The sequence below is a fragment of the Helianthus annuus genome, chromosome 13 (genome assembly GCF_002127325.2).
Source record: "Helianthus annuus cultivar XRQ/B chromosome 13, HanXRQr2.0-SUNRISE, whole genome shotgun sequence".
Classification (NCBI taxonomy): Eukaryota; Viridiplantae; Streptophyta; class Magnoliopsida; order Asterales; family Asteraceae; genus Helianthus; species Helianthus annuus.
In genome coordinates, this window is record NC_035445.2 from 81283192 (window position 1) to 81306638 (window position 23447).

Here is a 23447-nt window from a genome sequence, read left to right on the forward strand (position 1 = left end):
AACTCTCATGTTAGTTATTTTGTTGACTTTTGGTAAGGAAACGTTTAAAACTAGAGTCAACTAGTCATGTGTTAATAGGAATATTAAAGAATTATCAGACTTAAATATCATTAGTAAGTTACTATCTAATTAATTTATCCAACTGTTCTTTAGAATAATGGATAGTCTCGTTGCTTATGCCTAGTCTAATGACATAATTATGCAGTGAGATTTTCCCTTGAAGAACCTTAACGTTGGGATTAGCACTTGTAATTTGTCTATGGACCTTAGAACAATCCTCTCTTAAGGTTTTAGTGGTTGTAAGGTGAATAACATCTTATTTTCCAGTTTCATACATTTATTTCTGTGTACATATATTGCTTATCAACACACTCGTTATACTTTGGTATTTTTGAGTGTTATAGTTGATTTATAAGGCATCAAATTGTACAAGTGAAAAATATACTTATTTCCATGTGTAAGCCCTTAACTTTATGGGTCATGGTATTGTACATTGTTATGTATTCACATATACCACTTAGCTTTATAATTTATAATTTTAAATGAAGGCATGCATCTTAGGAGTTCTAGTGATTATTCCACAATTATAGATTAGTCTTAGGAAAGACCTAATCTGGAATAACCTTTTAGTGACAGCACTTATGTTACAGAGTTCTTGATTATCATAAGAGTCATCATGTTTGATTTGTCCTATTCATCATGCTCTACTTTTCTTCTGTAGTGCTTTATCAGAAGAGAGCAATAGGATCATCGTGTCTTAAGAGATAATCAAGGATTTAATTTAAGAGCTAATTCTTATAGAAACTTCAAGCAAAACTTATTATATTTAGGAATTAGAGTGGATGAGATATAGATTTATAGAAGAAAATTATAGTGAGTAAAATTATGGGTGCTAAGAATAAGGCAGACAAAATGATCACAAAAATTAATTGAGGATCATTAATATAAGGATCATTATGTGAAGAGGTTGTGATATGTCTATTACTAACATCAAAATAATAGACTACTTAAAGTTCTACTTAAACGAAGACAAAACAGCTTTGGCCAGAAGTGTAATCATTTAAGCATGTGTGCAAAGTGGTTGTAACAAATCAGCTTTGGCCAGAAATTGAGACAATCACTTTAGTTATGCACTCGTTAAGTATGCCATCTATGAAGGAATTAAATCAGCTTTGGCCAGATATTAAGACATTCATGTTTATGATGCACACTTAACATAGCTTTCGTAATACTTGAACGATAAGTAGATGCATCAAATCAGCTTTGGCCAGAAGTGATACATCAGAAGCTCATTCAAGTTAAGCCATTTTGGTTTTGTAAAACATTATTTGATCCTCATTAATTAACTAAGTAATTACAAAAACCAATCATTTAATAGCAAACCACCTGTTTAGTTCACATTAAACAGCCTAAAATAATGAGGTTTCGAGTGAGATCTTGAGTCAGTTATGAGGTCTCGAGTGAGATCTGGAGTCAAGTCTCGACTCAGCTTATAACATTATGAGGTCTCGACTCATTAATGGTCTGGAGTCGCAACCTCAGTGTCTCGAGTCGTAATCATGGTCTCAACTGCTGTGAATTATGAGATCTCGACTCCTTATGAGGTCTCGAGTCGCAACCATGGTCTCGAGTTGTGACCTTTATGGTCTCGAGTCGAGACCTTTGTCTCGAGTTGTACAGATTTAAGCCCTTAGTCGAAACCTCAGTGGTCTCGAGTCGAGACCTTATGATCTCGAGTCAAAATCGTTGTCTCGAGTTGTAAACATTTGAGAACACTTATGATTTCGAGTCGAGTTCTTGTGGTCTCGAGTTGAGACCTTTGTCTCGGGTGGTTAAAACTTATCTCGAAACTTCTGTTACAGCTATTAATGTGAAAACATAACCGAAAATCGAATTGTTAGGGATTTTGAGATATGGTTTCCTGTTTTAGTGATGATATAATTTTATCATAATATTTCGAAAATTATAACTGTATATCTTTTAACAGTTTTCGAATGAACTTAACAGATTAAATTGGATCAAACGGGGAAATAACACTCAAAAATCCAAATTATATTCCAAAACATAAAGGAATTTCGAATTTTCCTAAGAAAACATGATGAACCCTAAAAATAAAAACATGATTCTGGAACCCGAAACCTGAATTTTAAGGCTTCTAAAACAGATTTCGGACATAAAATTAACCTATTCGAGTTCGAGTCACATTATTAACCAATTCAGTTTATCGAAAAAGTGTTTTCGGTGACATTCAAAGAACTCGAAACCTACTGTTATGGTTTATTAAGTTTTCAAACTCCGTTTTCCAGATTTCTATCCCAGAATAATGGATAAAAACAGAACTGATTAATCAACATATGCTCTGATACCACATGTTGATCAGTTCTGTTTAGACATAACGGAAAACATGAAAACATACCTGATTGCAGCAGTACAGGCCAACAGAGAATCCAGATGGAGACACAGCAATAAGTTTTGACATGATTGTCATCTTGGTCTGGTTCCTCCTTAGGGTGCAATCTAATGATGGTGATGATAAGAAACCGACAAGGGAATCGGTTATGGAGAGGGAGGCGAGATTGATGTTATGTGCTATTTGGGTTTGTGAAATTGTCTAACCCTTTAACCTCCACATTATTCTCCTTATATATGCACACAGGAGGAAACCCTAATTAGTTAATAAGGGTAATTAGGCCCATCAACAATTACCAACTAATTATTTAATAGGATTGTTATATATTTTGATCCATATAATGTAAATGATTATAATGGCTACTAGATTAAATATAAAATAAATATATTTAATCTTACATCCATGTATAGTACTTGATTCTTTTCTGTTAGATTTGTTAAAAAGCATAGTTGCACTTTGCAAAAAAATGATGATTCCTTGTAAAGTGTAGTGTTACTTATGCTTTTCACAAAAAGATTATATCTTGTTTGCAATACAAATTTAAAGCATAATTGCATTATGAAATTCAGTATGCCTAAAATATAACCTAATATGTAGTTATTTATTTTACAATGGTATAAATAGGAACCCACAAAATAAAAATGCTTATATTTTGCTATGGAATATTTGTGCACTGCATTGGAAAACATTCATGCATAGAACATGTATCTATCACCTGACGTTTTTGGAGGTGATCCTTGCCCTAAAGTAATGAATAAATTGAGTTGAAGCCAATTTGCAGCTGATGATGATGATTTATAGGCAAGAAAATAGAGGGGACAACTTTAAGAAGAACAACTTAGTTTGAATTTATTTTAAATTTATTTACATAATAATTTACAAATATTCTGGTATCAGCTTGACCACAGGATTGGCTTTTGCCAGGGTGAACTTGCATTTGCATGAATGTGAGATTTTAGGTATAAAATTTCTATGAAGAGAATTGGTTTCTCATTCATGGTGATTAAATCATACCAGTATACGGGTATTGTTCTATTACATCTGGATTTTTAAAGCTTGCAAAATTTGCTTCATGTGCTGAGCAAAAGGAGACAAAAGTAACTATTGTTCTTTCTTCTTATAGTGACATCACTGAATCTGCACTTATACTTGGTGCAAGTCACTTAAAATTTGTCTTCTGAACATTGGTTATGTTCTTAAGGTTTAGTTTGGCCGGTTATATACTAAAGTTCAACAACACAGGGATAAAAAGCACTAGAAGTAAGAAAAAAAATTGTGCTAGGCTTATTAAAATGGGCCAAAGATTTCAATTTACTTAGGCCTCTAAAAAGGTTGAGCCGAGCATTGTGATCAATGCCATTTAACCTCACACAAAGGGTTTGTATCACTGTCAAAGGGTGGTGAGCTTAGAAAAAGACATAGTTGTCATGTATTTCCATTCTTATTGGTGAAAGTGTGACAATTCCTTGTGTTTTGTCTTTCTTTTTGCCACGTAGTCATAACATGTATTTTGGTCTCCACTTGACCTGAACAGGCCAGGTCAGTTTTGATACCATAAGCTACAAAGTGATTTTGGGTCATACCTCTTCAATATGTGATAGGCAGACATGTCGTGTGAAAAGGAATACCACAAATCCTCACTGCTATCACAAATTATTTTTTTTTATTATTTGAGAACCTACTCAATATAAATCATTTTAGAAATTTATAAAGAATTTCATCTCTTTTTTATTTTTTGTGTTTAGTTTATATATTTGTTATGGTTATAATTTCTTTTGGAAAACGGTACATGTTTTATATTACTCTTTTATTTGTTGGGGTGATAAAGCACTCGTGCCAGACGGTTTCACGATTAGATTTATCAAGATGTTTTAGGATCTATTGCAGCCTTTCTTCAAAGATACAATGACTTCTTTTCATGAACATGGTGAGATCAGCTTGGGATGCTACTCATCTATTTTTGGCTTTATTACCTAATGTTCGGGATCCTCAACTCATATCAAACTTTAGAACAATTTATGTTATTAATGTTGATCATAAAGTGATTGCTAAGTCACTTGCAAACCGGTTAAAAAGTGCCATGCCGACGATTTCATCGACTATCCAATCAGCCTTTATTGAAGGAAAAATCGGTCATCGATGGTCCTATCATTGTTAGTAAAATTATATCTTGAATAGAGCATCATAAAAGAGCTAATGATATTCAAAATTGAGTTTGGAAAAGCTTACGATTCAGTAAATTGGAATTTCTTTCTAAACAACCATAAGTTGCTGAATTTCCTGAAGAGATGGAGGAAATGGATAGGGTTGTGACTTAAATCGAGTAGGGCCTCCAACTGACGAATTTCAAATTAAGAGAATTGACGAATTTCAACTTAAGAGAGGGTTACAACCCTCTCTCCTTTTTCCTTTTCGTGTCGGCAATGGAGGCAACTAAAGTTATTATGCATAAAGCGGTGAGGATGGCATTGTTCCATGGGGTTAATCTTCCTAATGGGGGTCCTATGTTAACACACTTATGTTATGATGATGATTTCATTTTCAAGGAGAATTGGTTTGAAATTAACATCTTGAATCTCAATCGGATTTGAGATGTTTTAGTCTCATTTTCAACATGAAGGCAAACTTAGGGAAAAGCCACTTGATGGGGGCCGGGGTGAAAAATGATAGTATTTATCACATTGCTATGAAAATAAATTGTCAAATTGGATCCGTTCCTTTTACTTATTTGGGTTTACCCACCGATATAAACATGAAAAAAGACAAAATTCAGTAAGAAATCCTGACAAAAATTAGATTTTTTTGAAATTTGGACTAAAATGGCAACAAAATGCAAACCACAGGGACCCAGATTTAAAAAAATTGAATTTTGGACTAAAGTGGCAAAAGTGAGCAAACCTCAGGGACCATTTTAGCTATTAACTCTTGTGTAATTGTTTGTATTTGCTTTTTAATTAAAGTGTGCTGTTAAAGTAAAGAATGTATCTTTTTTATATTTTATGTAATAAAGATACATATCTGGTTATATTTATTGCAAATGTAATGTAATGATACTAAAGTAACAAAAAGAAAATAATAATAGAATATTAGTGAAAAGAATATTCATATTCATCAAGATGTATATCTATGTTAATTCAGCTAAATGAAAATAACATGACAATTAAAAACGTTAGAAATTAGAATACATCAACAACAAACAAACACAGAAATAATACAACACATACATAGTAAAATGTTTAGAAGAAACTTTATTATTTTTATTTGACATTACCACTTATATTCAAAATGCCAATCAGAATTAGGAAACGGCGAGTTACGCCGAGATACATAAAACCCTTCTGATCTAATTAACCAGTAACAATGTTGTGTACCCATTACGAATCTATAATGGTAGCATATTTTGTTGATATGCTTATTATACAAATCCAAAGTTGTATTCTTTGAACCCCAAGTGAACTTGCCGGTATAAGCACGACCCGAATCGCAAAAGTACCAACCATAACCATTCCCAAAAGAAAGGACAAGATTTTGCTCCATATCGTCTCCTTGGAGAAAAATTTTGACATCACTAGGGAGGTTACTAGTAACGATCATATGCCATTTAGAAGTAAGAAAACAATTTTCAGAAGCATTAGTTGCATAAACATATGAATTGGTCGGGACGAAGAAGAGAGCAACAAGGAGATAGAGACCGGACATTGTCTTGGTTGTCTTTAGGATAACTACTCATTTGTTTGATTTATATCATATTGAAGACATTTAATATAATTTACTTTAAATAATATCATATTGAAGACATTTAATATTATTTACTTTAAATTTAAATAGAGCTAAATGAGGGATATGATGATTATAATGACAAAGTAGCATTTAATTCATTGTATATTTCATGTGATTGTTTTAATTGTTCAAAAACAAGTTATTTAACACAAAAGATAATCCGATCTTTTTTTTTTTTTTTTTTTTTTTTTTTAACGGCGGACAGAAAAATTTTATTCATAGTAACAAAATGTTACACGCCAAATATACAACGGTTTACACCAAGACTCCAAACCAAATACTATTACATCATTACATAACTTATAAATTAAAACGACTCCATTCCTCCCATGTCGACGAATTTGCTTTTGACCGATTCTTGATCCATAAAAATGCCATCGATTTTATCTCATCAAGAGTTCTCGCAAAGTTTGGGACCACTTGCCGAAATACTATTTCGTTCCTCGTCTTCCATATACACCAAAAGGCCACCAGAATTATAGCAAGAATAGCTTTCTTTCTCCTTGAGCCCGAGGATGAGCCGTGAAGGGTGAGAAGATCCTGGATTCCGAAGGCTATAATCGGTTGCATCCTAAGCCATCCCGCCAGATTCTGCCATACCATTTGTGCAAAGTGACACGACACAAATACGTGATCGCATGATTCTACATACACGCCACAAAAAACGCATGATTGGTTCGGAATCGGTACATTCCGTCTAGCCAACGCACTCTTAGTCGGTAGTCTCTCCATCTCTACCCTCCAGGCTACAATACAAACCTTCTTTGGGACCCAGTTGTTCCATTCGAAGACGTTTTCAGGACGGACACGACCCGCTGAGCATAAAATGTTTTTAATGCTTGCAACAGAGAATACACCATCCACTTCAAATCTCCATTTCCACTTGTCCGAAGCTGTAGACATGGGGCTGCAATTTATAAGAGACAACAATTGCTGCAACTGATCGAGTATATCTGGGCGGAGGACTGGCCGAGACCAGGCCCAATTCCAAGCTGGGCCGGTATCGCTGCTGACCCATCTATCCGCAACCAAGCATTCTTTGAATCTCTACTCCTTAAACAGGGCCGGGAACTTTAAGTATAAAGGTTCTGGATCGATCCAGATATCTAACCAAATCTGTATATCTTTACCATTTCCCACCATTGCTGAAAAAGCGTTTTTAATGTCAATACCCGTAGCTAATAAAGGCTGCCAAATACTATATATACTTCTCCAAGGTCCTGCAACTGAAATCTTTACCGGGATGTCATTCCATTTCCTTGAATTATGATGGATAGCCCAAACAACCCTTTGCCAAAAACCCGTTTTCTCCGATTTAAACCTCCACCACCACTTTGCTAACATAGCTAAATTAGTGTCCCTAAGCGAACCGAATCCCAAGCCCCCATATTCAATAGGTGCGATTGTTCTATCTCACGCTACCCAGTTCATTTTGGCTTTCTCTTCCGAGCCACCCCAAAAGAAAACTCTATGAATCTTATCCAAAGCGTCTATTGTCACACCCCGAAATATCAGAGCTGGCGTGACTGGACCGGTATCTTCATTGCACAGCGGAAGCAAAAAGCTAAGACTTCTAAAAAATGAACGCCCGCTAATTACTCGAAATCCCGTGGGTTCTTCTATTCCAACCGTTCCGTAGTTTTGACAATGTAACCTGAGAAAGAACATGCGAAAAATTCAACATAAAGTTGAGCGAGTTCATAGTTTGTTTTGAAAAGATTTAAAATAAATCTTTTTGATAACCGGTTTTAAAGTTGCTGAGAAAATATAGTAAAATCATTTTCTTGGCATGATATATGAAAACTGTGAGTCTAGCCCACGAGAGCCTTTGTGCATTGCACGAGAGAGAATGGGCCAAGCCCAAACGAACCTTTGCAAGCAGGATCAGCGCTTCCTCTTACTTAGGTATAACTTGAAAAACGTTACCAAAGTTTGTAATTCATGTATTTGTGAGTTTCCATCAAATGAATCTTATGAATACATGAAAGTTTTAGTGTTGTAAATGGGTATGTAAAGCGTCTATGAACAGGTTGATCGTTAATGTTTCGCGAGGACATTAACGTATGCGGCGACATAGGAAGTACTCAACCTGTGTAGACGGTTTTTAGTGTCGAATCACCTCGACTGTGTGAATCACGTCGACTGTGTCGAATAACCTCGATTGTGTCGAATCACCTCGACTGTGTGAATCACCTCGACTGTGTCGAATAACCTCGACTGTGTCGAATCCCCTCGACTGTGTCGAATCCCCTCGACTGTGTCGAATCACCTCGATTGTGTCGCCCGTACCCATTAGAAAATCATGCACGTTTCGTAATATGTGAATCAAATTTGTAAAACCGGTATGTTTGATCGAAATCATTCGTAAACCATTTAAGTTCCTTGAAATTCATTCGCAACACGGGTTATAAATATGAGTTTTCGTTCATCGAAAAGTTGTTTATTTTTGCAAAACTTGCATGTCTTTCCACCCCCGAAAACATTTATAAAAATGTAAAATAGTAAAAAGTGGGGGTTATGAACTCACCTGGATATCCCTGTGCAAAGCTAGCTTAGTGTGTTTCCGAAGTGTCGTTCCAAAAACGTGAAGTAGCTAGCGTGCAACTACGACATTCCTACGAAGGAATAACTATAAGTTTCTAATAAAAAACGTAGTTAAACTACGTGTCCGAGCTCTACCGAGTCGTGAACTAAACGACTCTAAAGTAGTGTTATCTTGACTTAGAATAACCAATCAATGGTTATTTGATCCTGTTCATAATCGGGATAAAACTAAGTCTCGAGATCGACTTAGTTTTCGAGTGATTTAGGATATATAAATATAAATATATTCACGTAGTCGTGTTAGTTGTCCCAAATAGAAATACGTAAATAAAATGGTACGTATGCGATATGTCGTATGTGAGGCGGTAAAATACCGTTGTAGTTTTCGTAGGATGGAAGTAAATAAATGTATATGCATATAATTATATGGGCTCGTTGTTATCGAATCAATAAAATATCGTTTGTTAACATCTTTCGAAAAGGTGTCGTACTTCGTTTAGAAGTTTGAAACAAATATAAGTTATTATATTTATTGTATAAACCTATACGAGTTAACGACGTTCCGAGTAAATATAAACGATTATATTTGTTTGTAAAAACGTTCGGAAATATCGATACTCGGAATAAATATAACATTATATCTATCTTGTAGAAAGTGTTCGGAACATCTATGTCTGTAATAACTATAAGAGTTATGTTTGTTTTAAATAGGTATCGGTTTCGTAATCGTCGTCAAAATGAATATACTTTCATGTTTATTCTAAAAATATATATGTATAAGTATGTATGTATGTATATATATATATATATATATGCTTTAACTTTCGATAGACGTCGGTTATGAATTATAAATGTTTCGTATAACAGATTTTATGAAAAACGGACAGAGTTTCCTCTGTTTTTGGGCGATCCCGACAGTCGAGTGTCGATATATTTTTCAAGATTCAACAATATTTCAACCATAATATATAAACTTTTCATTAAATGCCCCAAAAAAATGAAATCAAATCACTAAATGCATTCGGTTCGAGCTCGGTCGCGTAGACTAAAAAAAATATCTAAACTAACGTAAACTAATTCGCTACGCTTAAAAGTTTACCGGGTCCTTCGTGTTGACCGGCCGTTGACTGTTGTTGAACTGAGTTGACCGGGTGTTGACTGAGTCATCCCGGTACCCGAGGCGAAACGTGAAACACCACCATTACTAACTTCCATTTCAACAAAGAAATTAACATCAGAAATGGAATTAGAATTAAATGAACAAAACTGAGTTGGTATCGAACCGGGGCTGACCTATCGACCGGTGCTGTGAAACTGAACCGATGTGTGAACCGTGTGACCCAAACCGACCGTGCTTTTACTGTTGACCCGAACCGGGTCCGTGGGCTGTTGTTCGCTTGTTGACCCGAAACAAACCAAAACTGAACTGAGTTACCACTCTCATCTTCTTGTATCTCAAACCAACCAAGAGTGAATCTGAACCCGAACCATACTTGACCCGAAACAACCAATCAATCCGCATACGAGCCGAAACACCTCAGCAGAACTGAACCATAATCGAACCGTGGCTGCCCTGAATCCGAATAAAATCTCACCTGATGAACACCACCACGGCCGTCGTCGCTCTTTGCCGCCGTCCGAGAGACAGCCCGTTGCCGGTAAGTTGCCGTTACCATTTCTCTCGTTTCACTCATTCACTTTTCTCGTCTTCTCAGTTTTCTCTCTCTCTCTCTCTCTCTCTCGATCTCCTTCTCCCTTTGTTCTCTGTTTGAGATATCAACAAGATTATGCTAAAAAAATATCATCATGTTTGTAGATGGAGAACTTAAACGGAACTGAGATGAGGAAGACTGGGAGACACAAGCTTACCGGAGTCATTGTCGTAGGTTTGTCGGAGCAGAATCAAGACGCCACCTCCACCACCGTCGCCGCAACGGCGGCGCTGCGATTGCTGCCAGACTTAATTAACAGGGGGTGCGTGTGGGGGTGTCCTGCCGGTGAAGTCGATCGACCGGAGATTCGACCGATAACCAGCGCCGTTTCGTGTTTACTGGACGGGTGAGAGAGATGAGAGGGTGATTGTTTGAGTCTGATGCATCTTTGAGGAAGAATTTGAGATGGGGTTAGGGCTTTGTGTGTGGCTGATGTATAAGTCGAGAGGGAGGAAGCAGAAATGATGCAAATTTTGTTTGTCTTAAGAAGATGGAGATAGGGTTTTGAGAGAATGAGGGAAAGGCAACATATAGCGGCTGATGAGTATGAAGTGGAACTAGGGTTCACTTCTAATTTATACTAGGGTTATGTTGGTGGGCTTTGGGCTTGGGCCCAAGGCCCACAAGCCCAATATCGCGTCTTGTGTGGCCCGTAATTCCTACGAAACCCGTTTTCAACACCCGTTTTTCTAAAAAAAAATGTCGTAAATTATTGATACAAAATCAAGAAACGAAATTTAGTGTCAGTAATTGCGTTCGCGCGTTCGTTCGTCGTTAACGGTAAAAATCGCGAAAAATTGCATCGTTCGCCGTTAAATCCGTTTTTTTTTTCGATCTGGTTTCGACTACACTTATTGAAATTAAATTGCGGAGCTAAATATATCGTAAAAATTTAATATTAGTCGGCGTTGTCAATATTTTGTACGGTGTCAGTTAGTTAGCGTTTGACGCTCAGCAAGTTTCCCGAAAATCACCGTATGCGCACTGTAAGGTCAAATAGACGTTCCTAGGCATTCCAAAAGCCTAATTAAGTTAGTGCCTTAAACACTATTTATTATCGCCTTAAACGTTTGATAATCGCGTAATTAGAAGCCGTTAATTACGGGTTGTCACATTCTCCCCCTGTTACATAAATTTCGTCCTCGAAATTTAGACTATGTTATCTCCTCGGAGTTGTGTCGTTCCTAGGTAAGTCCGAACAATGCCAAAGTTAATGACCACGTAGTTGAATCAAGACTTATTCAGATTGCATAATTGTAAGGACATTTTGCATCAATAAGAACCCAACGGTTCAAATGAGTTTGTTCCAGAAATCGATGTCAAGTGAACGAAGCATAGTGATACTATCACCAATGTGACTAAGTTTACGGGGGTCCAACAAGAGATGAGCTTCTACCAATAGAATTCCAAATGAACGTTCACAATATGCAAATCAATTTTTTTTGAAACAAAAGATATACTACCAACGGAACCTTGTGTTGGTTGTTGTATAGATGAAACTCAAATAAATAGAATCATAAAAATGATTTGTCAACTATCGAACCAATAAATGAATAAGATAAAATCATGGTGTTGACATTGTTGAGTTGCAAGGATACACCGAAATGAAATACAAACGAACCTGGTGTATCATCGTCGTAATACATAGTTGCATTAAGACTACTTAAATGATGTGTCAAAAGAAAAGAATATATATAGTTTTGCATGAAACGGTTGATCGTGATTAGCACAAGCTACAAGTTTATACCGACGCCACAAGGTGTCGTAGTGAGTGAAATAATTCAATAATAGCGGTGACTGAACAAGCATCACCATGTTTTGCATGAACGCTCGATCATGATTAGCACAAGCTACAAGTTTATACCGACGCCACAAGGTGTCGTAGTGAGTGAAATAATTCAATAATAGCGGTGACTGAACAAGTTCACCGTGTTTGAAATCTGATGAAAGTTTCAATGAAGTAGATCTGAATATTCGGTTCAAACAAATCTCATGGGATTTTCAATTGAAAATGAAACAAGGAAATAATGTTTTTGATCGAAAATGAAAAACCAATGAATATAACAAAATGTTCGATCGATGCTGAAAGAACCGTTAAGAGGTACACCGAAATACGAAATGAATTTGTGTACCATTATCTTAACACACGATTGTATTAAGATTGCTTTAATATGATAAATCAACAAAGCGGATTTAATATCAATAAACAAATAGATAAATAATTAAATCCGTACTGTGTAAACGGGATTAGCGCAAGCTTCGAATTTGTGAAAACGCCACCACAAGGTGATCGTGATCAAAGAAACGATTCAATAAAGTCAAAGACCAAACAAGCATGTTATAGTTCAAAACAAATGAAGTGCTTGTTGGGATTATTTCGAATATGATGGCCTCAATCCATCATATGGAATCTTAAATTGCATACGTATTACGAGCAAGTTCAATCAATTGAACTTGGTTGAAACATTAACCAACAATGAATTCATGTATCAATAAAAAGTTTCGACATGGCCACAACGAAAAACCATGTATGCCACTCAAAAGAAAATGAGTTTTCGAAGAAATCCGTTGACTCGATAACAAGGAGTCAACATTTTGCAATAATACGGGTCGTCTAGAATACAATGCAAAGATTTAGTATAGCGAAATGATTTATGAAATGTTGACAAAACAACCATTCGAAGTGAAACCACATGCGTAACAAATAATGCATGTGTAGCGTATGAATTTGTCAAGAAATATGAGTGTTTCGCTATCATGAAATAAAATCTTCATGATGCACTGACCATTAGGGAGAAGTAGAGATGTAAAAAAAAAAAAAATCTACTCACTAGATGCAAAAGTCGGAAATTCAATAAAAGAAATTTTAAGGACTTTACCTGGAATTTCGTGTAATGACCGGTTGTTAGATGACATTACCATGGAATGTCGTACATAGCATAATTGTCATAAATGAAGTAGGGGGAATGCGAAGACGTGTGATTTCTTTTGCAGTGCCAACAATCGTGAGACTCTTCAGACTAAATATCGACTGTTGTGAAATCTTGTTTTAACGTACCTCAGCATGACTCGTGCCATTTGCAAGATCACGTGGTAAATTGCCGCATTTCAATAAGTAATTCCCTCGCTGACAGAATTAGCATCATTGTTGTCGTGCCCAATCATGTTTTCCCAAGGCCTTGTCTCGAAAGTCGTGTGTGATATTCTCTGACGTCCACTGACATATAGTTTAAGTTTCATGTATACGTGCGCACTAGCGTTCCGTTCTGCGTAGAATGTGATGTGCTCCGACATCCGTTAACGTATAATTTGAGTTTTCATGTATTCGTGTGCACTGGCGTTTCGTTCCGCTTAGGTTACCTGCTCGGGTACGTAGGATAGCATAGACGACATAATATAATGGCGTTTGCCCGAGTAGTTAGTCACGGTTTCTAAGTGAGGACCTTTAATTAGTTTCGATATAAGCTTTCCAAAGGTCCTTAGTGCATGTTATCCAAAACTCTCAAAGTTTTGCTTAATGTATGAATTTGCTTCGTGTATCGTGTATCAAACACAACTCTTGTGCATGTTTAAAATCAAAACAGTTGACTCACTGTTCTTGGCAACGGTTGGAACCCATATTCGAGTCTTAGGCGTTCTGTATGTGTTCAATTCTTGATATCTAAGTCCCCAAAGAATAGTGAGGTTAAAGCCTAGGTATCTCTGCAGAAACCTAATTCGCTGTAACCTATAGCTCTGATACCAATCTGTCACACCCCGAAATATCAGAGCTGGTGTGACTGGACCGGTATCTTCATTGCACAGCGGAAGCAAAAAGCTAAGACTTCTAAAAAATGAACGCCCGCTAATTACTCGAAATCCCGTGGGTTCTTCTATTCCAACCGTTCCGTAGTTTTGACAATGTAACCTGAGAAAGAACATGCGAAAAAGTCAACATAAAGTTGAGCGAGTTCATAGTTTGTTTTGAAAAGATTTAAAATAAATCTTTTTGATAACCGGTTTTAAAGTTGCTGAGAAAATAGAGTAAAATCATTTTCTTGGCATGATATATGAAAACTGTGAGTCTAGCCCATGAGAGTCTTTGTGCATTGCACGAGAGAGAATGGGCCAAGCCCAAACGAACCTTTGCAAGCAGGATCAGCGCTTCCTCTTACTTAGGTATAACTTGAAAAACGTTACCAAAGTTTGTAATTCATGTATTTGTGAGTTTCCATCAAATGAATCTTATGAATACATGAAAGTTTTAGTGTTGTAAATGGGTATGTAAAGCGTCTATGAACAGGTTGATCGTTAATGTTTCGCGAGGACATTAACGTATGCGGCGACATAGGAAGTACTCAACCTGTGTAGACGGTTTTTAGTGTCGAATCACCTCGACTGTGTCGAATCACCTCGACTGTGTGAATCACGTCGACTGTGTCGAATAACCTCGATTGTGTCGAATCACCTCGACTGTGTGAATCACCTCGACTGTGTCGAATAACCTCGATTGTGTCGAATCCCCTCGACTGTGTCGAATCCCCTCGACTGTGTCGAATCACCTCGATTGTGTCGCCCGTACCCATTAGAAAATCATGCACGTTTCGTAATATGTGAATCAAATTTGTAAAACCGGTATGTTTGATCGAAATCATTCGTAAACCATTTAAGTTCCTTGAAATTCATTCGCAACACGGGTTATAAATATGAGTTTTCGTTCATCGAAAAGTTGTTTATTTTTGCAAAACTTGCATGTCTTTCCACCCCCGAAAACATTTATAAAAATGTAAAATAGTAAAAAGTGGGGGTTATGAACTCACCTGGATATCCCTGTGCAAAGCTAGCTTAGTGTGTTTCCGAAGTGTCGTTCCAAAAACGTGAAGTAGCTAGCGTGCAACTACGACATTCCTACGAAGGAATAACTATAAGTTTCTAATAAAAAACGTAGTTAAACTACGTGTCCGAGCTCTACCGAGTCGTGAACTAAACGACTCTAAAGTAGTGTTATCTTGACTTAGAATAACCAATCAATGGTTATTTGATCCTGTTCATAATCGGGATAAAACTAAGTCTCGAGATCGACTTAGTTTTCGAGTGATTTAGGATATATAAATATAAATATATTCACGTAGTCGTGTTAGTTGTCCCAAATAGAAATACGTAAATAAAATGGTACGTATGCGATATGTCGTATGTGAGGCGGTAAAATACCGTTGTAGTTTTCGTAGGATGGAAGTAAATAAATGTATATGCATATAATTATATGGGCTCGTTGTTATCGAATCAATAAAATATCGTTTGTTAACATCTTTCGAAAAGGTGTCGTACTTCGTTTAGAAGTTTGAAACAAATATAAGTTATTATATTTATTGTATAAACCTATACGAGTTAACGACGTTCCGAGTAAATATAAACGATTATATTTGTTTGTAAAAACGTTCGGAAATATCGATACTCGGAATAAATATAACATTATATCTATCTTGTAGAAAGTGTTCGGAACATCTATGTCTGTAATAACTATAAGAGTTATGTTTGTTTTAAATAGGTATCGGTTTCGTAATCGTCGTCAAAATGAATATACTTTCATGTTTATTCTAAAAATATATATGTATAAGTATGTATGTATGTATATATATATATATATATATGCTTTAACTTTCGATAGACGTCGGTTATGAATTATAAATGTTTCGTATAACAGATTTTATGAAAAACGGACAGAGTTTCCTCTGTTTTTGGGCGATCCCGACAGTCGAGTGTCGATATATTTTTCAAGATTCAACAATATTTCAACCATAATATATAAACTTTTCATTAAATGCCCCAAAAAAATGAAATCAAATCACTAAATGCATTCGGTTCGAGCTCGGTCGCGTAGACTAAAAAAAATATCTAAACTAACGTAAACTAATTCGCTACGCTTAAAAGTTTACCGGGTCCTTCGTGTTGACCGGCCGTTGACTGTTGTTGAACTGAGTTGACCGGGTGTTGACTGAGTCATCCCGGTACCCGAGGCGAAACGTGAAACACCACCATTACTAACTTCCATTTCAACAAAGAAATTAACATCAGAAATGGAATTAGAATTAAATGAACAAAACTGAGTTGGTATCGAACCGGGGCTGACCTATCGACCGGTGCTGTGAAACTGAACCGATGTGTGAACCGTGTGACCCAAACCGACCGTGCTTTTACTGTTGACCCGAACCGGGTCCGTGGGCTGTTGTTGGCTTGTTGACCCGAAACAAACCAAAACTGAACTGAGTTACCACTCTCATCTTCTTGTATCTCAAACCAACCAAGAGTGAATCTGAACCCGAACCATACTTGACCCGAAACAACCAATCAATCCGCATACGAGCCGAAACACCTCAGCAGAACTGAACCATAATCGAACCGTGGCTGCCCTGAATCCGAATAAAATCTCACCTGATGAACACCACCACGGCCGTCGTCGCTCTTTGCCGCCGTCCGAGAGACAGCCCGTTGCCGGTAAGTTGCCGTTACCATTTCTCTCGTTTCACTCATTCACTTTTCTCGTCTTCTCAGTTCTCTCTCTCTCTCTCTCGATCTCCTTCTCCCTTTGTTCTCTGTTTGAGATATCAACAAGATTATGCTAAAAAAATATCATCATGTTTGTAGATGGAGAACTTAAACGGAACTGAGATGAGGAAGACTGGGAGACACAAGCTTACCGGAGTCATTGTCGTAGGTTTGTCGGAGCAGAATCAAGACGCCACCTCCACCACCGCCGCCGCAACGGCGGCGCTGCGATTGCTGCCAGACTTAATTAACAGGGGGTGCGTGTGGGGGTGTCCTGCCGGTGAAGTCGATCGACCGGAGATTCGACCGATAACCAGCGCCGTTTCGTGTTTACTGGACGGGTGAGAGAGATGAGAGGGTGATTGTTTGAGTCTGATGCATCTTTGAGGAAGAATTTGAGATGGGGTTAGGGCTTTGTGTGTGGCTGATGTATAAGTCGAGAGGGAGGAAGCAGAAATGATGCAAATTTTGTTTGTCTTAAGAAGATGGAGATAGGGTTTTGAGAGAATGAGGGAAAGGCAACATATAGCGGCTGATGAGTATGAAGTGGAACTAGGGTTCACTTCTAATTTATACTAGGGTTATGTTGGTGGGCTTTGGGCTTGGGCCCAAGGCCCACAAGCCCAATATCGCGTCTTGTGTGGCCCGTAATTCCTACGAAACCCGTTTTCAACACCCGTTTTTCTAAAAAAAAATGTCGTAAATTATTGATACAAAATCAAGAAACGAAATTTAGTGTCAGTAATTGCGTTCGCGCGTTCGTTCGTCGTTAACGGTAAAAATCGCGAAAAATTGCATCGTTCGCCGTTAAATCCGTTTTTTTTTTCGATCTGGTTTCGACTACACTTATTGAAATTAAATTGCGGAGCTAAATATATCGTAAAAATTTAATATTAGTCGGCGTTGTCAATATTTTGTACGGTGTCAGTTAGTTAGCGTTTGACGCTCAGCAAGTTTCCCGAAAATCACCGTATGCGCACTGTAAGGTCAAATAGACGTTCCTAGGCATTCCAAAAGCCTAATTAAGTTAGTGCCTTAAACACTATTTATTATCGCCTTAAACGTTTGATAATCGCGTAATTAGAAGCCGTTAATTACGGGTTGTCACATCTATGACTTTCAACGGTGCTTTGAACAAGGATAGATAATATGTTGGTAGCGCATTCAAAACTGATTTAATTAAAGTGATTCTCCCGCCGTATGACAATGTTTTTGCTTTCCAAATTGATAGCCTACTTTTAAATGTATCAATCACTGGTTTCCAATTCCTAGCCAAGTTCATGTTTGCACCAACCAATAAACCGAGATGCTTAAAAGGGAACGTACATTGTCTACATCTCAGAATGTATGCCATCTCTTGGACTGCCTCCTCATCAACTCCTACTCCGAAAATGCTACACTTAGCTAGATTAACTTTTAAACCAGAGACAAGGTGAAAACACCTCAGAATCCGCCACAAATTATTAACATTTGATAAAGACCATTCCCCACGAAACATTACATCGTCTGCATATATCAAATGAGACAAAGACGGCCCCTCATTCGTTACTTTGATCCCATTAAACAAACCAACCAAAGTTGCTTTCTTCATAATACCAGTGAGAGCCTCCATTACAATTACAAATAAGAATGGTGATAAAGGATCACCCTGTCGGAGCCCCCGTGAACATACAAGTTCTCGGGTTGGTGATCCATTTACCAACACTGAAGCTTTTGCAGAGTACAAAGTCGCCATCACCCATGACCGCCACTTGTTCGGAAAATTCATCTGAGCATGATCGAATCGAGAAAAGCCCAGTTCATAGAATCATTCGTCTTATTAATATCCACTTTAAAGAATATTGCACTACGCTTAGACTTTTTTAACCAACTGTAAACTTCACTGAGGATGAGTGGCCCATCCATAATATTTCTACCTGCCAGGAACGTCGATTGTCGCTCAGAAATCAATCCCCCCACCACACCTTTAAGTCGATTAACAAGAACCTTTGATATAACTTTGTTGATAACACCGATAAGGCTTATATGCCTGAAATCTTTTGGGCTCACCGGATCTTTTACTTTTGGAATCAAAGCTATAAAAGAGGAGGTACAACTCGAATTTGAAGAACCCGTGTCATAGAATTGTTGAACAACTTAACCAAATCATCCCGGACTGCACCCCAACACCTCTTCATGAACTTAAAATTAAAACCATCTGGTCCTGGTGCACGATCCCCATCACAATCCCATACAGCTGCTTTAATTTCCCCCACTGTGAATGGACTCTCCAACATAACAGCCTCGATGTCCGATATGGATGCCAGATTCGGACATACCAATTCCGGTCTGATGTTCATTGGTTCCGAAAACTGTTGAGAGAAGAACTCGAACAAGGATTCCTTAATAGCCACAGGATTCGTAATCCAAACACCATCGACCATTAACCCGTTCAACCGATTCGTGCTAATGTTTGAATTCAAAACTTGGTGGAAAAAAGCTGAATTTTCGTCACCCTCAATAGCCCACTTGGATCTAGATTTTTGTCTCAAATCTAACTGCTTCAATCTGTCAAAATTAGCCATATAATTTCTACAATCGGCTCTCTCAGCCAATTCCTCTTCCACCAACATTCTTTCTTCTGCCAAATTTTCGATGTTAGCCAACCTCCTTTTTTTCCTATCATAAAGACCCTGTCTGTTTTCTTTTTCGACTTTCAACCAAGCTTTAATCTTATTTTTTAACCACCTTAATTTTATTGCTAGTGCCAAGTCTTCCGGACCCGAGAACGAGAAGGCACCACACATTTGAAGCACGAAATCATAGAAACCAGGAAGCTCGAACCACGAATTAAAGAATCTAAATGGAATATGCCCAAAATCCGATTGGACTGTAGATAAGACAATTGGGCGATGATCCGACGCAACCCTATCCAATGCAAGCACCGTAGCATTTGGCCATTGTTCCCTGAAACCCAAACATACGAGGAACCGATCTAGTTTGCTCAACTTTTTCCCATTATCGGAGATATATGTGTAATTACCCCCACCCATATTATACTACACCAATCCGGCTGAGAGGATAAAATGGTTAAACGCGTCAGCATTACTTTCAACGAACTCCGAGTTTAGGCGTTCACTTGCATCTCTAACCTCATTAAAATCACCCATCATGACCCATAGGCCTTGTAATGAATTTTTTACATCCAAAATCTCCAATCTGTGGCCGAGAATCAAATATGTCACTTTTTTCGGATTCACATGTGAAAGGTGTAATTTCTGAAAAAATGTGCATAAAATCTATACTAACCAATTAAGGACACACGTCATTCATTAGAGTCATCTACTTTTTTTTTATTTTTTCTGCCAATTTTAATTAAAAGATAATTATAAAATTGCATAGGAGATAATTTACTTGAAATATTATCTATATCTATATTCAATTATACAATTGAATTTAATATAAATTTAAACAGAAGATAATATAATATTTTGATATCTAGCTTTATCATATAATAATAACTACAATATTAAATGTCAATAGTGTACATCAATTTGGACGGGTATAATTTGAGTCCAGTTTTGTATTTGAAATTGTGAATTAAGTTAGCATTATAGAATTTACGTGCACTTCATTTATCAATTTTATTCGTTGGCTCAAGTTTAACTAAATATGGACTTTTATCATACATAAATATTAATTTGAAAGTTTCAGAAAGAATCAAGTATATGCCTTAGGGTTTTTTTTTTTTTTTTTTTTTTTTTTTTTGTAAAGATACAACTTTTTTTTATTATTTAGTATGTAATTAGATTTATTTGTGCAACATTGGGTTTTTAAAGACATAATTTTTTTATTTACTATACAAAAATATATTTATTTGGGTTTTTAAAGATACTACTTTTTTATTATTTAATATATAAAATTAGATTTACTCAACCGTGCAATACATGATTTTTTTAATATATAACTTTGTTATTATTTAGCATTCAAAATTACATTTATTTAACCAACCAGGTTTTTGAGGATATAACTTTTTTTTATTATTTAATATACAAAACCCGTGTAATATACACGATTTTTAAATATATAATTTTTTTATTATTTGGTATATAAAATTGTATTTATTCAATTCGTAAAATACACTGGGTTTTTAAAGATATAACTTTTTTATTATCTAACATATAAAATTAAATTTATTAAACCCGTATAATAAACAAGGTTTTTAAAGATATATTATTTTATTGTTTAGTATATCAAATTATTTTTATTATGGGTAAACCACGTAAACTATCTGTATAATTGCTTCTTTAGAAAATAACAAAATGTGAAGATAAATTGAAGAATAGTAACTTTAATTAAATTATAATGATGATAAAACTTACATTAATTATTAACTGTATCTTTGAAAACCAACCTCATGCATTTTAACCAGTACATTTTAACAAATGTAAGATGATGATATTCAAAGTTGATTTCCAACGGGCGTATGATTCTTTAAACTGGAAATTCTTGTTTAAAGTCATGGAGTATTTGGGTTTTCCGGATAAATGGGTGAAGTGGATTAGTGGCTGCCTGAAATCGGGGAGGGGCTCGGTTCTCGTTAATGGATCGCCGTCTAATGAATTCCAATACAAACGAGGTTTAAGGCAAGGAGACCCCATCTCTCCTTTTCTATTTATTCTTGCCTTGGAAGTCCTAGTTATGTTCGTTAACAAAGCAGTTAAGCTAGGCCTTTTTCACGGTGTTAAACTTCCTAATGACGGGCCGGTCCTATCGCACCTCTGCTATGCCGATGACGTTCTTTTCATTGGAGAATGGTCTGACCACAACGCGGTGAGCCTAAAACGACTTCTAAGATGCTTGTTTCTTGTATCAGGTCTCAAAGTTAATGAAAAGAAGTGCCATCTCTTTGGGGTTGGGGTGGATGAGACGGAAGTTGCTAGACTTGCTCGGGTGCTTAACTGTGAGACAGGGAAATTCCCATTTAATTACTTGGGGATCCCTATAGGAGCAAATATGAAGAGAAGCATCTTCTGGAGACCGATCGTGGAAAAGTTTAAGAAGAAATTGTCGGGGTGGAAAGCTAGACACTTGTCGCTAGCTGGTAGGGTGACATTGGCTAAATCTGTCCTCGGTAGTCTGCCCTCATATTTCTTGTCTTTATTTCCAGCCCCAAAATGCATTATAAAACAACTTGAAGGAATCAGGCGAGACTTCGTGTGGGGTAAAACGGGCCAAGCTCAAAAGATGCGGTGGGTAAGGTGGGAGTGTTTTATGAAACCAAAGACTCTAGGAGGTGTCGGGGTCGGTGGGATCAATGATTTTAACCTTGCCATGTTAAGTAAATGGTGGTGGCGATATAAGAATGAACCGGACCAGCTATGGGCTTTGGTTGTTCGAGCGATCCACGAGTCAAGAACCACGAAATTGTTCATTCCTGTGAAGAAATCCATCCCTGGTGTTTGGAAGGATATTTATGGAGTGAAGGAGATGTTGCTGAAAGTTAATATCGACATGGAAGATTATTTTCGTGTAATTATAGGAGACGGACGTAATACACACTTCTGGTCGGATCGCTGGCATGAGAATGGAAAACTAAAGGATCTGTTTCCTGAGTTATATAGAATTTCTGCAAGTAAAACCGGGTCTGTGGCAGAATTTTGTAGCAATCGAGATGGGTTTCTCCAGTGGGGGTGGGACTGGTTAAGAGAGCCGCAATCTAATAGGGAATGGGAGCAGATTTCGTCTCTGAAGAACCTTTTACAGCAGGTCAGATTGACACAAGGGAAGGACAAATGGTTTTGGGTTAATGATCTCGGTGTAGACTTTTCTATTAAAAACATTAGAAATCTTATTATGGCACATGGAGCTTCTGCATCTTTTTCTTCTCAGTTCGATTGGAATGGCTGGGCCACTTCTAAAAGTAACTTTATCACATGGAGAGCAAGAATGGGTAAAGTTCCAACCAAGCTGGAACTAAGTCTCAGAGGTATATCCATTAATAATATCAATTGCGATCGATGTGGTTACGGAGTCGAAGACCATAACCATACCTTTGTCAATTGTTTATTGGCAAGAGGAATTTGGTGGAATATCTTCGTGTGGGTTAGAATTCCTTTACCGGATAATATAAATTCTGTTGCCAGCCTCCTCGATGTTATAAATAAAGCCCCCGGGTCGAAAAAATGGAAGAAATTGGTGAATACTGTGATGAAGGCGACGTTTTGGAGGATTTGGTATGCTAGAAACCAGAAAGTCTTCGAGGGAAAGGTCATACGGGTTATTGATTCAGTCGAGCAAATAAAGGAAGACTCGTTCCTGTGGATCAAGCACCGCTCCAATCTTCCAGCCGTCTCTTGGGAAGATTGGCTTGACTTTAACGTCTCAAGCCTTTTGTAGTTTGCTTTTGCCTTGTCTTTTCCGTTGTAAGCTTTCCAGCGGCTTGCTGGCTCTTTATATATAGATATAAAGTGTTTTGCCGTTCAAAAAAAAAAAAA

The 23447-nt window shown here is 37.0% G+C and overlaps 1 long non-coding RNA gene across 6 annotated transcripts; it reads right to left on the reverse strand.

The window, feature by feature from the left end:
* Window positions 1–6340: 6340 nt before the first annotated feature.
* On the reverse strand, window positions 6341–18075 carry LOC110898328. Of its 6 annotated transcripts, XR_004877319.1 has the most exons (7): window positions 17124–18075; window positions 16362–17018; window positions 15246–15333; window positions 10604–14353; window positions 9834–10498; window positions 8718–8805; window positions 6341–7844 (listed from the first exon to the last, which is right to left on the reverse strand). It is a non-coding gene; the product is annotated as an uncharacterized LOC110898328 (long non-coding RNA). The 6 variants fall into 6 exon arrangements; XR_004877320.1 differs by lacking the exon at window positions 10604–14353; XR_004877317.1 differs by having other exon boundaries at window positions 9834–14353.
* Window positions 18076–23447: the final 5372 nt, after the last annotated feature.